At 42.0% G+C, this 12,066-nt stretch overlaps 1 long non-coding RNA gene and 2 other non-coding genes across 3 annotated transcripts; all 3 read right to left on the reverse strand.

Moving 5' to 3' along the window:
• Positions 1 to 6,486: 6,486 nt before the first annotated feature.
• On the reverse strand, positions 6,487 to 9,774 carry LOC122422855. The gene is made up of 3 exons (XR_006263984.1): positions 9,546 to 9,774; positions 9,388 to 9,456; positions 6,487 to 9,172 (listed from the first exon to the last, which is right to left on the reverse strand). It is a non-coding gene; the product is annotated as an uncharacterized LOC122422855 (long non-coding RNA).
• Positions 9,266 to 9,336, reverse strand: LOC122422991. The gene has a single exon (XR_006264069.1). It is a non-coding gene; the product is annotated as a small nucleolar RNA SNORD50 (small nucleolar RNA).
• Positions 9,563 to 9,632, reverse strand: LOC122422992. Its single transcript, XR_006264070.1, has one exon. It is a non-coding gene; the product is annotated as a small nucleolar RNA SNORD50 (small nucleolar RNA).
• Positions 9,775 to 12,066: the final 2,292 nt, after the last annotated feature.

The following is a 12,066-nucleotide window of genomic DNA, read 5'->3' on the forward strand; positions in this document are numbered from 1 at the left end:
CAAATCAAAAACTGCATAGGAGACAGTTTCTTACACACGGAGTTCATGGAATCTAAGTTTAGTAGATGTATTTGTTCTAAGAAAAATGTTCAAAGAAATTTGAGGTACTATTATATGAATCATCTATTAACCATAAATCTAGAATAAACATTAATATGAATTGAGTGTTTTATACTTCCTAAGATATGGCTATTTAGTAAGATAAACAACAATGCTATGAGCAGGACTGATATCACTAGCTGATAGAAGTGTTTAAAGTATATACAACAAGCTCATCTCCCCAAGATGCCACTAAAGCTGAAGTGATAAATCTCATGTTATGTAATTCATGTCAATAATTAGCTTCTAGAGTTTTGTTTGTTAGATTCAACCAAGGAACTCTTTCAGGGAAACATGAGCAGATATCCTGCAGATAATTGACATTATTGTAAACAATGAATGCCAATATCTTGGGATAAATAGATCATCTATGTAGGAAAAAAATTATTTAAAGAATATTTCCAAAAAAAAAAAAAAAAGAATATTTCCCTTGGAAGTAGATTTTCAAGTAGCATGTTGTTGATACAACCTCAAAACATCCAATCAGCCACTTAGACACTATTCCCTCTCTTTTTTTTTTTTTTTAAATTTAGCCATGGATGATCATTGCTGGTACATCAAGAGATGTTACAAAATAGTGATAATCTGTCTTTTTTTTTTTTCAGTTGCTAACTGGGATAATCAACGAAGAAAAACTTTCTCAGTTTCAATCTGATTATCTGTTACTGCAGTTGGTGCTGGAAAGTCCCTCATTTGCCAGTTCTGAAATTAAGTTGGTTCACTAGCATCTTCTAACAGCATCACAATGCAGTTGTTTTTCTTAAAGGTGTCATTATGAGTTCCTAGATCTGAACACATTTTATGTAGCTCAATCACCTATTGTAGTTATCATCCTTGGTATAGCCAGCATTTCCACATACGGACTGCAGGAGGCGCTCCAGATGGGCTCCCGGGTTCTTTTCACACAGTCCCAAACGCCTGGTAGCTTTTCTGCTCTTCTGGGCTGTGCTGTGCTTGTCGCTCAGTCGTGTCCGACTCTCTGTGACCCCATGAACTGCACCCCGCCAGGCTCCTCTGTCCATGGGATTCTCCAGGCAAGAATACTGGAGTGGGTTGCCGTGTCCTCCTCCAGGGCATCTTCCCGACCCAGGGATTGAACCCAGGTCTCCTGCATTGCAGGCGGACGCTTTATCCTCTGAGCCACCAGGGGAGCGCCTTTTGCTCTCCTACATTCAGCAAAATGCAGAAGGCTCCTCTTGTACCGTTCTTGCCTCAGCTCTGTAATCAATTATTTCTCCTACGAACCCCGTTTTCTTTCTTTCTTTTAAAAAATAATTACTTACTTTGGCTGCTCTGGGTCTTTGTTGCTTTGTGCGGGCTTTCTCAGGTTGAAGCCAGGCTGCTCCCCGTGGAGCGCTGGGCTTCTTGCTGCAGCGGCTTCTCTTGCTGCAGCGCACGGGCTCCGGCCCGCCAGCCTCGGCTGTTGGAGCTCAGGGACTCAGTAGTTGTGGCCCACAGGCTCAGTTGCCCTGTGGTGTATAGGATCTTTCAGGACCAGGGATTGAGGCTGTGACTCCTGTTTTGGCAGGTGGATTCTTATCCACTGTGCGACCAGGCAAGCCGGCCCTGTTTTCTTGTAATGGTAAATGGTAGAGACTACAATCTGGACGATAAGGGTAGGATTCACAGGCTTTGATACACTTGAATCATGCTTTCAGTTTATATATTTCTTTTTACAAGTGTTCCCATTTTACTCAGAGCAAAATTCTTTCAATGACCCATAAGGCGCAACATTATTTGCATGTCGTCTTTCTTCATCTTTACCATACATGGGTCTGTCTTTGAGCTGTCCTTCGCTGGAAATGCCCTTTGCTTAGATATGTCCCTAGCTCAATCTCTCACTTTCTTTAAGTCTTTGCTTAATCTTACCTTCTCATTGAAGCCGATCCCGTCAAACTTATTTAAAAATCACAACACTATTTGGCTCCCTCCTTAAATTCACTCCCAATGTCCTGTGTTCTTTTCTTTTTTAAATATCACTTCTCATTCTCTCACATACTTTACAATTTATCTATTTATTTTCCTCCTCCTAAAATCTAAGCTCCATAAAGGCAAAGATTTTGGTCTCTGCTGTGCTTAGGACAGTACCTACACATGCCAGGCATTCAGGACCTATTTGTCCAGTGAGTAAAATGAGTGAAACCGTAAGATATTTCTGAATCACCATGCACACCCAACTTGTCAGTATGCCTTAATCTTCAAAGGAACAGACTGAATTTCAAGCAAACAAAACTCATTAAGAAACTAAGTTATACTCCAGTATATGGAGACAAGTCCATGAATTTCAAAACTATTTTGACATTTCTGGGTGTGTGATGAGACTCTGAGCAATGTTTCTGCATTCATTTTTGAAAAATAAACATAATTTAAACTGAGTCTCCATCAGTAAGGAAAACAAATATTAGATGTACCCCAATGGATAGAACTATTGCCCCAGAGAAGTTTAGTCTGCTTAAGGCCCATGTTTTCCTAATATAATTAAATTGACCAACTATTAGTAACAGGCTTTTACAAAAGTAACTCTACTTTTGTATAAAAATAGTGATTAGAATTATTTTGTTTGTATGATCTTTCCAATTCCCATAGATTAATGAATTCTGAGGAAATTTAAATTTATGCTGGAGAAAAATTGGGCACTGCAGTGTTATTGGATTGAGCACTGGACTGAAAGAGTGTAGATGGTTCTCAACTTGGTTATTAACTAGCTGGGTTACCTTGGGCAAGTCAAGAATCTGAACTTAAGACTTAAAAGGGTCTTTGAGTATGACCAACCTCCTCCCTCCACCTCACACTGACAGGAGATAGTGATATGGAGACAGTACATTCTGTTATTGGAAAGTTCATCTTTAGGTTGAATTGCAGTTTGCCTCTTTTTATTTCATTGATCTCCTTTGTGTCTTCCAGAGAAAACACTTCAGTTAGCTACTCCTCTGCAGAAGGTATTTAGCGGGGTAAGAACACCATCTTTTGACTTAGACTTCCAGATTTTCAATTTAATTCCCTTACTTCCTATGTAACTTTCATTAGGTTACTTTTTTAAGTTTCAGTTTCCTCATCGGTAAAATGGGCATAATCATAGTACCTACCAGATGGGGAAATTATTACTGTTTTAAAAAATCATTTAATTATTTATTTGGCTGCGTGGGGTCTTAGCTGCAGTACGGTCGGGTCTTCACTGCATTGTGCAGGATCTTTAATTGTGGCTCGAAGACTCTCTAGCTGCAGCACGTGGGATTTTAGTTTCCTAAACAGCGATCGAACTTGCATCTCCTGTATTGCAAGGTTGATCCTTAACCCCTGGACCACCAGGGAAGTCCCCAGATGGGATCATTATTAATATTACTAACATCCCACATGAAATACTTTTAAATATTTAAGAATAGTCATTATGCTTTCCCATGATTTTTACTTCTTCAGGTTAACTATTTGCAAGTCCTTAAAATATTGTCTAGAATGACAGGGTTTCCAGAAGCCTTGTCTTCATCCTTAGGTTACCTCCTAATTGGCCACTCATCTCCTTTTTAAAAAATATTTATTTATTTCGGTTGGGCTGGGTCTTAAGTTGCGGTTCTTGGAATCTTCGTTGTGGCATGCAGGCTCCTTAGTTTCGGCATGCGGGAGCTAGTTCCCCAACCAAGGATCAAACCTGGGCCCCTGCATTGGGAGCAAGGATTCTTACCCACTGGACCATCAGGGAACTCCCACCACTCTTAAATGTGGCACGCAAACTAACAAAACTATATTACAATGTGCAAAATACAGATGATGATGAAATCGTTCCTTCCAGTGATCTAAACTTTGAACAGATTGTATTTTAAATCTCTCAGTTTACTCACATATAAAATGCATAAATACTAATAATGCCTACTCACGGTTTACTGTAGGAGAAACCAAGATGATGTATGTCAAAGCACCGTGTAAAATTAAGAGAACTGAAGTGTCAGTCATTATTTTATACCAAGTATTTTCCATTAAACAGTGAAAAAATCATGATAGGTATGAACTATCAGTTACCAAAAATGTTAAAATTTTTTTTAAGAAATACGTCACTTGACTTTCTTTCCCTCTTTTATTGTACTGGGTCTTTAGTTGCAGCACCTTTAGTCGTGGCATGAAGAATCTTTTTTAGTTTTGGAATGTGAACTGTTACTTGCAGCATGTGGAATCTATTTCCCTGACCAGGGATCAAACCTGGGCCCCCTCCCTGAATTGGGAGTGCACAGTCTCAGCACTGGACCACCAGAGAAGTCCCCCTTTTACAATCTTAATGTTCATACAGAAAAAAGAAATTTTATACTATGAAATACCCAGTAAGCCTAAATCATTTGTTATATGAGTTAATTTTAAAATAACTAATTTCATTTATGTTAAAAAGTTTGTTTAAAAGTTATTTAAAAAGTTTATGTTAAAAGTTCTTGTGAAGTACAAGACTGAAGACAACATTCACCTTCTAAAGTAGTTTAATTTCAATTTCTAATTCCTTTTACTGAGATTTAATTGAAAAATTATCTATTGGTGTTGAAACAGGTGGAAAGCTTTATGTCAGTTGTTTGTTATTAGTCAATAATAAAACACTGAAAAAAAAAAGTGATCCAGTTTCAACGTAATAAATAAAAACCTAAAGGGAAAATGTATAAAACCAGAGGGATTACACTGTGTGGACTTTTATTTTTAATAGTTATTACTCCTAAATCTTTTGCCAAATATAAAGCCCTCAAATTATAACAGTGGCCATTTATCCATTGCTTCTGTCTCAGTCTGTAAGAGCTGCCATAACAAAATACCAGACTGGACGGTTGAAACAATACAAATTAACTTTCTCATAGCTCTGGAGGCTGGAAAGTCTCCTTCTGAGGTTCCCTTCTGAGTCCTCTTGTCTGGACTTGTAGACAGCCATCGTCACGGTGTCCGCACATGACTTCTTTCTTGTGGGTGCATAGGAAGAGGGAGAGTGAGTGCTCTGCTGTTTCTTCTTATAAGGACACTCATCCTATCAGGCCAGGCCCCTACCTTTATGACATCATTTAACCTTAACCACTTCCCCTGAGGCCCATTACCAAATACTGGCACGTGGGAGTTAGGGCTTCAACGTAAGAATTCTGGGAGGGCACACATACCGAATCCATGTTTCCAACTTTTCCCATTTCTTTTATTTCTTTTGGAGAATTTAGATCGTGTCATCATTGCCCACTGTAAATGTACATACTGAATTCCATATAATTAGACAAATTTGTAATGGGAGCCTTTACATTGTACCAGGCACAGAGTATAAGAGGTGAAAGGGCAGTTTCTGCTTGAACAGAACTCACTCTAGGACCAGAGAGAAATAAACCACTAATTAGAAACACAACAAGCTGTGGGTCCTTTTGTAGTGTAACTGGAAAGGATCTTATTTTACCTCATTTTCATCATCTCTTTGTGGTACACCTGATCTTCGTCATTACCTGGGACCGTTTTCCAGCACTAATTTCTTTTCCTTATCAGCCTGGATTTCAAGGTCAATTTTAACACCACTTTCACCTACACTCTCAATTGGCCCGTCATGGTCCTGCTCCTTCTGGCCAGTTTATCCCGAATTTTGGATTAATCCACTAATCTGCTTTCTGCTCCCATGCAGATAAGCCCCATAGGACAACAGGTAAGAATGATGCTGATTAACTCTCACACTTGGCAATTTTCAGCCTCATTGGGCACTTTAGCACCAAAAGGCACATCTCTAACATGTCTGTAGTCAACTCCATTTCTCTCATCAGTCCAGTGTCTGATGACAACTTATCACACTTTCTAAATTCCTCATCTCATTCTTTCCTGAACACCACTTTGCCTAATACTTTGTAAAATTGTCCTTATAACTCCCTCCATTTTCATGCTGACCAGTGCTCTGTATTAAATACAAGGCAACCTCCAGCCCCATTACCCCAAGCAATTATTGCTTAATTCACACCCTTGCTTTCTGAACTCCTCCATTTTCCACCTAGTTTGTTTCAGATATGGTAGTTGCATTTGAAAACAGATTTCTGCTTCCCAGTTTTTGTTTGCTGGTACAAGATAACATCTATGATTTGGACTAAACTTGCCATGTCTTACTTCTGGAATGTCCCGGGACTCAACTCTTGGATCACTTCTCTCGTAGTCACTCCCTCAGTGACCTCACTTTATGGCCATTCACATTCTGCTAACTCCCAAGTTTATTTCTCCAGCTTAGATCTCTCCTCTGAACTTTCATATCTAACTCAAAATCTTATTTGGGTATCACATGTCATCTCAAACTTAGTATGTTCAAAATCAAGCCTCTGTAAAAATGCACTTTTGGGGAGATGGACTTTATTATCTTGATTGCAGTAATGGTTTCATGGATGCATATTTATAGAGACTCATCAAACTGTACACTTTTAAAATGAACCATTTATTGACACATATATATATTCAGTAGTTAGGAGGCAAGGGTCAAGTTCCCTGACCTCAGTAATCACTGTTAGCAAACATCTTCTTCAAATGGTGAATTCTGAGTATTCTGAAATGCTCTTTCCATTGTTAACTCTTTTGAAGAGAACTTAATCAACTAAGCATAACTAAGGTGAAGTTTCCAAATAAGATGGATGTATTATACTGTACTCAGTGTGGGATTCTTGTGAGGTTAAATCTATATCCTGTTATAACTCAGCTGCATAGCATGTCAGGACCTCAGGTTGACTAGTGGTCAGAAGATGAGGCCAGGATTTGTGAGAATGAGACCAAGTCTGGTTTTCATACTGGAAAGGTACCCTTCTTCCACCTCAAGATGATCCATAGAAACTGTAGCATGCTTGTATTTTGACTCATCTGTATATAGGAAAGGAAAAAGCAAAGTGAAGTCACTCAGTCGTGTGACTCTTTGCAACTCCGTGGACTGTAGCCTACCAGGCTCCTCCGTCTGTGCTGTTCTCCAGGCAACAATACTGGAGTGGGCTGCCATCTCCTTCTCCAGGGGGTCTTCCCGACCCAGGGGCTGACCCCAGGTCTCTCGCATTGCAGGAGACGCTTTACCCTGAGCCACCAGGGGAGCCTGGTTATCTGTACATAGGTTGGCATTTAAAGGCTCTAAGTTTAATGGAGAAACTGGTTTAAAAACAGCCAAAAGTTCTCAGAAGCTGGGCAAACAGCAAGGATTATGAACAGTATAAACAGTTCAGAGGGCACTTGATAAGGAAGCCAAGTGCAACGGATATTGGATTTCTGGCAATATAACTAGTTTGGGCTTCCCTGGTGGCTCACTTCAGTGAATCTGCTTGCAATGTAGGAGACATGGGTAAGACCCCTGGGTTGGGAAGATCTCCTGGAGAAGGGAATGTATTCTGACCTGGAGAATACCATGGACTACACAGTCCAATGGGTTGCAAAGAGTTGGATGTGACTGAGCAACCTTCACTTCACTAGAAAATACCAAACAGTATTCAATCTACTGTATTTTAAGATAACCTGGAAGCATGGTGTAAAGCTGAGAAAATTATTACTGGCGTGAACAGCAGCATCCTAGGCTTCCCTTGCCTTTGAGTTTGCTCAGTCATATCCATTGCATCAGTACAATGAGCTTTCCCAACTTCCACAACTGTATGTTTTCAATCCATTTTTAATACTTACACTCTCAAGTGGACTTATTTTTATTTGGATCAAACTCTCATTGTAGTGGGATCCAACCCACTATAGTGCAATTAAACATGTGTACATCATTTGAATCTTAAGATTGACTGGGAGGGAAAGGGACTCCTGCATTGCAGACAGATCCTTTACCAACTGAGCCATAAGGGAAAACTTAAGTGCTCTAAAACCAAGTCTGATTCTTAAGTTTGCCTTGTTTTGATGTTTTAATGTCATGTTAGCCATTCAGTTTTAGGTTTTTGGCTGCACCACTCTGCATGTGGGCTCACCAACCCTACCCGCAGCACCTACACTGGAAGCAATCTTAACCACTGGACCATCAAAGTCCCCCTCAATTAAGCATTCAACATTTATTGGCAACCAAGTGCCAGGTTGTTATTAAGGTGTCTAGATACAGGTATGCCAGTGCTCAGATTTTATAAACCACACTTCAGTTCCAAATACAGCAGAGTAAGGGAGATCAGGGTGCTGACTGCAGTCTCATTTCTGAATGGACATAATAAATGCACTAACATGAAGTTATACATGGAGGTCATTTACCACCACAAGAAATACTGGGCACTCAACTACAGGCTCAGTCTCATGAATCTGAGGTACATGGGCCCCAAAATCATCTCTTCACTTCTGCAGGCAAACAATTTAAGAGTTCATTCAGATGATAATATTGGCACTGACTTTAACATTTAAATATGGGAACAGGTTAGGGTTAGGGCCCAACAGGAGAAGGAAATGGCAACCCACTCCAGTATTCTTGCCTAGAGAATGGGGTCGCAGAGTTGGACACGATTGAAGACTTAACAGCAGCAGGGCCCAACCACCTCGGTTAGATTAGATGCTATTATTTAACCCATTCCATACAGTGCTTGACCAGTTTTAACCCAGATTTTATCAGTGACCTTCCCTCACTGTTAACAGGTCCCATCTCTTACACTTTGCTCTCACCCCATTAATTCAGTAATACATAACACCCTGATTGAAGCTAACATTTTCCACATTACTTATTCTTGCCAAACCAAATTATCTCTCCATAGAAATCTGACTAAAGATTCCACCGCAAGAGTATACACTTTAACTTGGTGTTAATTACAATCACGCAGTTTTAAACTCAATTCAGACAGACAGAGAACCAAAGGCTATTCAAAATTATTTAATTACAAGGCTGGATAACTAGAATTTTCCTTTCAAAATAGTTTCACAGGTAGAAAGTAATACACTGGTTAACAGGTTATGATTCTACAGTAGTGTCATGGTCAAACAGAAATGCCTTGACTCTTATGAATGCATTATCTAGACTCTATGCTGGTTCAGAATCTATGTACAAATCAATGTAAAAATATAATTCATCTTGAACTTTCTTCCCACATCCATAAAATGGAGATTTTCCCAATCACCAGATTTTTCATATGACAGACAAGTAAATCTCGCAGCACTAGTCCTAGGAAAGGAAAAACATTTGAAGTTTACAAAACTATCTACATCAAAAAACTTAAAACAATTTTCAAAAATGCTGTTGTCCTTATAAAGGTCCACCTCAGAAGCCAGATCCGTATTAAGTTTTTTCAACAGAAATTCAGGTTCGGGATAGGATCATCATAGGTAAGACCAAGGACACAATGTTTACTGATTTTGAAGCAAAACATCTCTACTCACAGAAATGTTTCCACCTTCGAAATGTCACAGCACACCGACTTCTTTCAACAGGCAGACAGCAACCCCTCACTGTCGGCACAGAAAACCCCACTACTGTGAATTAAGTTTTTCCTCTGAGGCATAACCCAACAGAAATCTGTTATAAAACTTCTACTCACATCTGCACATTAGTCTTGTCTCAGAAGCCGAATCCGTACATGCCTTTCTCCAGGTTATCAGCTTCGGGATTGGTTTCATCATTGATCAGACCAAAATCCATTAAGCTACACCACACCGACATTTACCACCAATCTCAGAATTACTGCAGCAGATGTAAGTCAGGGTAACTTTAAAATGAAGCTGCTCAGTGACACCCACAGCTTCATTAGTATTCATCAACCTGCAGAATGCTGTTAAAAAACAAAAATATTTTTCTCATTTAATCTACACGTGGACTAAGCATATGGAGATTCAAAGTACTAGTGGAATGCATACCTGGTAAGATCATCAGGTTTTAACCAAGTCATTTTCCAGCCAATACTGTCCGGCATGTTTTGAAATGTACCTTTGCATCTAAAAAAAAAGAAAACAATTTCAAATGATGCATCATCTTTCCTGTAAATCAACAGGTTTATTCCTTCAGCGTAAAACTAAGCACTCAATACTTACCTTAGCTTCTCCATGTAACAGTTCCGCTACACCGAAATCCATTGTTCCTGCGGGAGAATCAATACATTAACCTGCGGAAGAAAAAATATATTAAAAATTAAGTATTGTCATAGAAGGTCATAGTTCAAGGTTTTCAGCACTAAAACCTTCCCCTCCAACAATTCGATTTGCACACAGCGCCACCTGGGCACGATACAACTCAGTCTCACGCAATACGTAGCTGCCGATTTTGAAATTAACTGTTGACATGACGACGTATCTAAGGCCTGGAAGTCAACGTTAAGCGTAACTCCCGCCCCAAGTCCCAGGAATGTGGTCGTTTCCCGTGCTCCGTTCAGGATTATCCAGCCGGCTTAGCAACCCGGCCGCGCGCAGCGCCATGACCACCTGCAGCAGCCTACGCAGGCCCAAGCTCAAAGCCGATCGCCACCGCGACTGGGGACACGTGGCGGTCCGGCGGCCTGTTTTCCATGTACAAATACTCAACGCCGCACTCTAACCCTCAATTTCTGAAGTCTTTTTACCGTATCGCATTCGCCAACGCAACCTGCGCCACCCAGGTTCGCGCGCACGACCGCCAGCAACGTGTACTTACCTACCACAGACGACCCGCTCCCAAGATCCGTCGTAAAAGACCGAGCCGCGCCGCCTGCAGTTCCTTATATAGTCTCTTCTGAGCCAGCGGGAGGCCGCCCCGCCCTCTCGCCTCTATTGGGCCCTGGAGAGCACGGGGGCGTGGCCGGTTCCTGACGCGAGGAGCGAGAGCGCGCCAGGCGGCTCTTTTCTTTCGGGGGCTCGTTCCGCGGCGTGGTGCGCGCACCGCCCCTCCGCGGCGCGCACGTCCAGCTCTGGGCGCACGCCCGCTGCCGCGCCGCTGTCCGTCGCTTCCGAGACTGGCTCTACGTGGCGCGGGAGTGGCGCCAGAATTTAAACGAACAGCCTCCTTTAGAGGCGAGGCTACCGCCTACCCAGAGCCAAGTCCGCTCCGGACGCGTAGGGCGTCTGGGGGGCGTCGGTGGATTTGAGTTTAGTAGCGCCGGCGGCCTTAGCCTGTGATCCGCTCAAGAAGTCGAGCTGGACGGTTGGCTGATCCTGGGCGAGTTGACGCCCTGCAGCCGCAGCGCGCCCTGAAAAAGAAATCGCCGGGCAAGAATGCTGGGATGAAAAGTCTTTGAAAGCGCCGCGATTCTCACCTGATCCACAGTGAGAACGCCGCGCCTCTCCGGAGAGCCGGCCTGCTGCGCCGCCTGCGCCCAATTGCGCTTTATCGGACCCGCCCCACCCCTACGCCGCTGGGTGCCGGGCGCTGCTGTGAACAGTCTGATCAGCGCAGAAAATTCTCCCCGAGACAGCAGACCCGAGAAGTACATCCTCCACTTGGCGGAGGAGTAAACTAAGGCCTGCAGTAGCTAAGTAATTTTCCTAAATTGACAACCAAAAAAAGAAAGAAAAAAAAAAAAAAAACAAACCTTCGCTATTAAAAAATAATTTGCACTAAATTCTTTATAATGAATGCAGGAGAAAGATTAATTTGGGAAATTTCCCAGAATAATTTATCCAAACGACACTTTAATTCAGTAGCACTTATATATGCACTGATGAAGACCGAAACCACTTGGCACACACGCACGTGTGTGTGGGTAAAGATGGGGCTTCCCAGACGGCTCAGTGGTGAAGAATTCGCCTGCCCATGCTGGAAACGGAGCAGCAGGAGGTTCTATGGCCGGGTGGAGGAGGAAATGGCTACCCACTCCAGGGTTCTTGCCATGGACCGAGGAGCCTGACTGGCTTCAGTCCATGGGGTCCCAAAGAGCCGGAGGCGACCGAGCACGCATGGGTAAATGTATGTACTACGCACACGTGGGAGTACACGACATTTGGACATTTCAGCATCTGAAAATTCAGGCCTTCGTAGCCCTCACTACTAATTATTATGTACATGTGCATTTGGTTATAGTCCTCCCCTGGTGCCCTGCTCTTCATTTTTCTGCCTTACCATAGTGCCTGGCATAAAGTATGTCGTCAGTAACA

Source organism: Cervus canadensis, chromosome 20, assembly GCF_019320065.1.
Source record: "Cervus canadensis isolate Bull #8, Minnesota chromosome 20, ASM1932006v1, whole genome shotgun sequence".
NCBI lineage: Eukaryota > Metazoa > Chordata > Mammalia > Artiodactyla > Cervidae > Cervus > Cervus canadensis.